At 36.9% G+C, this 5,319-nt stretch overlaps 1 long non-coding RNA gene across 2 annotated transcripts; it reads left to right on the forward strand.

Annotated features, from left to right (window-relative positions):
• Positions 1 to 1,877: 1,877 nt before the first annotated feature.
• On the forward strand, positions 1,878 to 4,411 carry LOC103471949 (uncharacterized). 2 transcript variants are annotated; one of them, XR_014089837.1, is made up of 3 exons: positions 1,889 to 3,648; positions 3,722 to 3,830; positions 3,907 to 4,411. It is a non-coding gene; the product is annotated as an uncharacterized LOC103471949 (long non-coding RNA). The 2 variants fall into 2 exon arrangements; XR_014089836.1 differs by having other exon boundaries at positions 1,878 to 3,830.
• Positions 4,412 to 5,319: the final 908 nt, after the last annotated feature.

The following is a 5,319-nucleotide window of genomic DNA, read 5'->3' on the forward strand; positions in this document are numbered from 1 at the left end:
TTTCTGCAGGTCTATTTTGTTCTAGGAAAGTATTGCAATATTCAAACCCACAATTTAGTAAGATATGTAAATCAGAGCTGGACCACCAGACATATTTTGTCTTTACATAATTACACTATTAAAAATATAAACAAGGGCACAATGCAGCCTTTTAGTGACTGTAATCTATAAAAAGAGCTTCCTGTTTGCTGCAGTGGAGATGAAGATGGTCCATTCAGGAAAGCAGAGCTGCATCAAACTTTAACGTGGAACTGCAGAAAAAAAACAAAAGCAAAAATTGAATTGTTAATGCTTGTCACCATGAGAAAAGTTTACTGAGTTTTGGTTAAAAAACTTTTTTCTTACATGACCTCGTGGGCAGGGCCCAAAATCACCATAAAATATTACTGATGTGTGCAAATAAAAGTTTATGTTTGGCAAATAACTTTTTAAGTTCAGGAGACAAAAATTAGTTATTTAATTTAGAAAAAAGTTATTTAAACAAAACATTTTGTTTTTCAAAAAGGAATCATTACAATTCCAAAAATTTTGATTATAATTTTATTTTACTTAACTGAGGTAACATTTTTTTTCATTGAATAATTGGGAAAAAAATACATAACTTCATTCTCTGTGAACCAGACCCTAAACTTACTTAAAGTCTGGGTTGAGTTTTTTTCCCCTTCATTAATGACACTTTTATTACATACATTATATCTATCATGGTGATTCAGGGTGAGTTATTTTTAATTCTAAATGAATATCCTTGTTGGACTTTTATTTAAGTGTTATTCTCCTTCAAGATACATTTACCTAACGCCAGAATAAATGCAATGTACATTATGCAGCAAAGGAAATTAGAAGATCGGACTGATTGGTTTTGGACGGGTGATGTGCCCTTATTGCATAAGCAATACTGAAGAATGACTGATATCATTAAAGATACAGGGAAGAAGCTTTTTAGTTATCTAGCTTTGCTAGCAAAGTTGTTAGCTAGCAGCTAGCTAATAGCACAACAACAACAGCCTATGATAAAAATACAGAATCGATAGATAAGAACAGTTTCTCCTCACCTGGCTGTCTCCTCCCACTCAGTAGTTCTTCAGAGAAAGGCAGACGCAGAGGCCTGTCAGTGTCTGTTGTATTTCATTACCTCTCTGCTTAAACCGCTGCTCTGTGCTGAAGCAGAAACGATACTTCAACGTTTTCCGTCATCTGACAAGCAGCAAGTCTACTCCACTTTATTCACCAAAAACGTTTTATTTTCACCAAAAACTGTTCTGTTGAGCTCCAGTTAGCCACCTTATCTCACTGCGCAAGAGGCAATGGCGTCATACGTCATGGGCAAAAGGTCAAAGGTAACAAGGTGACTGGGTAGGGGGGTGGGGGGTGGGGGGGGCTGCTTATGTTGTACAAAAAAAACAAAAAACAAATAATTTTAGTACATGTTATTATGTGTCAGAAGAGGGCTTAGGAAATAATAATACCAAAAAATAAAATAAAAATTTGACCAAAAGGGCACTTTGGGGCAGGGAGCAAAAAGCGCAGGTTCTCAAGCCCCAGCTGCCCCCTCTGCACGTGCCTGAATCATAATAAGTCTTTCGTATTACTGTCAGAGGACAAATTATTTCAATGCATGAGAATGAATGATGACAAATAGAATTATTTTCTTTATTTAGCCAATTGGTTTGCTCCAATTGGCTATGTAAATTTTTTTAAATTAAATTTTAAGAATGCATTCATGGCAAGAAGACAAAAAAATGTGCTCTTCCAGCAAAATACCTTTGTGGATACATCTAATCTCTCTGTGTGGATGTGGCAGCAAACTCATCCATTGCAGACATGTGTGTGTGTGCGTGTGTGTGCGTGTGCGTGTGCGTGCGCGCGCGTGTGTGTGTGTGTGGGGGGGGGGGGGTATGTTGGTAGGATTAGGAACAGGAAGTACTTGGAGACAGGCAGACGTATGCTTTAACTGGTCAGGCATTAGCATCCCCATGGTGTGTACTGAAAACGTTCACCAATCGGTTTGCTCCAATTGGCTGTTACATAAATAGAAGGAAGAATAAATGATTCATCGTCAGTAGGGTGCGCTCTCATCGGTGTTTGACAGCAGCAAGAGAAGTGTATCTCACAGTAACTGACAGCAGCCTGCAGGACGCCATAGAACAGGTATGAAAAATATATACACACACCTATAACTGTGTGCAATGAGAAGCGTGAGGTAGACTTTGTTGAGTCCTCATCATTTTCCAGCTGGACTAAAGTAACTAAAAGCTGTAGCTCAGCAGCTAATTAGTGACCCAACCTTCCATTAGCTGCAGGTTGAAGATACATGAATGGCTATGTGTTACTAATGTATTTTAAACAAGAACTTAAATCTCAATATCAACATTTATGGAGACTCACTCAGTTCTACACTTTTCTCTTAGTGCAAGTTGTGATACAGGAGCGTATGCCTGTTCACTTTCCCTGTTTATCTTGGATTATGTGCACTTCTCTGCTTTTCCCCCGTTGTAATTTGCTTTAATCATGTTGATCAAAATATGTTAAACGTGTCTGTGTTGAATTCTCAACTTCCAAAACAGCATAAGTTCATTGTGTAAGTCTTAACATGTATAAGTCTTAAAGTTGTCATAATGTCAATCATATGTTAATTAATTTATAATTGATTCTTTTCTAAATCTGTCCTGAATTGGTAAATTGCTCCCAAGTGAGTCCTGAGTTTCTCTAACAGATCAATGTATGAACCATTAGCTCATCCAACGATCAACCAGTTTTCTGTAACAGATTGAAGGTGCATCCTGTGAACCATCAGTTGGCAACAATATGGTCTATATAGCCAGAACACAACACAATGTTACATTTCTGAGAACTGATGAACAAGTATCTGGACAAAGTGAACAGCCAGAGAGAAGAAGAGGAGTGAGGCTGAGGAGGAAACAGTTGGGAGGGAAGCAGAAGAAGAGTCAGAAGAGGCTGAGGTCATCTGCCAGTTTCCATCAGTCCAACATCAGGATATGACTGCAACCCACAACATGATGCTGATGGAGGTTCTCCCACCCTGCTGTTCATTCCTTAACCCCACTGAGGAACCTTTGTCAGCATGACGATGGAAATGAAAATGTAATGTAATTATGTAATTTCTACAGCACTGTACAGTTTTCCATGAGGAGATTGTCCTGTGGTTCCTTTTCTACTTTTTTTTGTTCTCTGCATTTCTGTCTTTTTCTTTCTGAATCACCATGGCATGGTCCATCAATGAATTACAGCAAAAGCGTAAATGTGAATTTTGTAGTCTCTTCCCATGACTAATCAATTTGACCGTCTTATCTATACATAGAGAAACTATAACTTATTATTTTGAGTCACTGATATGTTAACTGACAGAACTAAAGATTTTTCAAGCAAACAAATGCTATCTTTGCTGTTTCTACAAATTGTTTTGAGAAATGCACTTACTGTTTTGTAAATGCCAACAATGACTTGAGAAATGCACCAAAAGTGACTGAGAAAAACTAACATAGCATAAATGGTCTCAGGTGTATCTATTTGTTTGCCTGTATGAAAAGTGTACACATTTACAGCTTTGTTTCTGCTAGCTTGCAGGAATTGTAACTTACATAAATGGTTGAAGACAACTTATTGACCTTCATGAGACTCAGATAAATGGTGAGTATCTATTTCATAAATTGCCTAAAACAGATATATTTGTTTTTTGTTTGTGTATTTTGTCTTTTTGCAGAGAGGATCACACCTGTCGTCAACAAAGGTTTCAGAACTACTGAATTTTCAGTCAGAAATGATCACACCGCCTGGTTGAAGTACCAGTCTCCATATGCAAGTCAACAAAGGTGAAACAAACATTAAAGCGAATGGTGCATTTATATGATGTTCATCTTTCTAACTTTTGCTTTCTTTGTTTTCCAGCAGAGAGGAAACACCCGATTGACAACATGTGAGTCTCAATTTCAAATTTCAACCTGTGACTGGGAAAACTACAACCATCCTGAGCAAAATCTGAACTCAGTGACTTGTGACTCTCAACCCAGAACAAGAATCCTTTTATCACCGGTTTTTCTTCTACAATAGGTTATCTCTTATAGACACATGCTGGTTTTTTTGTTTGTTTTGTTTTCCAGATCTCAGTTTCCAGATCTGGCCATATGGACCACTGTGAGGAAACTGGACAGAAAATAGAATTGTTTTGTTTTTTTAACTAAATTTTTAAACTTTAAGTGGATTACTCGTAATCTGTATTTTTGTTTAATTTGAATTTATTTTCTTTATAACTTTCTGTATATAAATGCTGACAAGTTACACTTCAGTGTGTTGTACTATAGTTTTTATGGTAAAATTCTGGTAAGAACAGTGACCAGTAGTTTACCAAAAGGTTTTTGGGTTGTTTTTTTTACAATAAAATGTCGATATATCATATAGTCTGGCCATGTTTTTCACTTATGTAAAACATGGCTGTAGATATTATGCCTGTGGCATAATATCTACAGCATCTACAGCAATATCTACAGTTTTACTACAGCAAAACCACATTTTAATTTTTTATTTAACATATTTTAGGAAATACTGGCAGTTTTGGTTGCCAGAATTTCACCGTATTTTTAAAATATGGTAAAATACTGCATTTCCCAAATACGGTAAAAAACTGGCAGTTTTGGTTGCCAGAATTTTACCGTATAAAGACGGTAAAATTCTGGCAACCACAGCTGCCAGTTTTTTACCGTAAATTGAGGCAGTTTCTTTTTACAGTGCATAACAAAATTCAAAAATGAGAGGGTGTTCTCTGTTTCCAGTCACCAAGGGGGCCCAGGAGTTAGCAGACCTTCTCCAGTGTTAGATGCGTAAAAGCTCCTCTCTGCTGCAAGAACAGCACAGCTTATTGCTGTTCGAGAAATCTCTCAAAAGTTTTGAAAATGGTCTCCCAACTTGTCACTATTTCATGAATCAATGAGTTTTCATGAATTTTCAGGATTGCTTGCTGCCTTTTAAGTTCTCTTTTTGGTTTCCAGCTTCAAGGGAAACCTTGTAAGTGATGCTGGCAGATGTACAGCTTTGTCAACTTATAAATAATAAAGTTATACATCCCTGCAACATGTTTCCAAGAACGTCTTTATATGTTCTTCTTGGAACATGGGGAAAGGTCTTGAATTGTGACGCTGCCATTGTAAACAACCAGGGTGATTTCATATCCACACTCTTTCTGATAAGAATTAATAAAACACTTATACCACAGGAAAGGTATGACAGAACATTTTTGTGAGTTTGAAACCATGACTTTTTTATATTGCAGCATCTTTGAAACCGGTCAGTCGGTAACTGACTAAT

Source organism: Poecilia reticulata, chromosome 11 (genome assembly GCF_904066995.2).
Source record: "Poecilia reticulata chromosome 11, P_reticulata-male-v2, whole genome shotgun sequence".
NCBI lineage: Eukaryota > Metazoa > Chordata > Actinopteri > Cyprinodontiformes > Poeciliidae > Poecilia > Poecilia reticulata.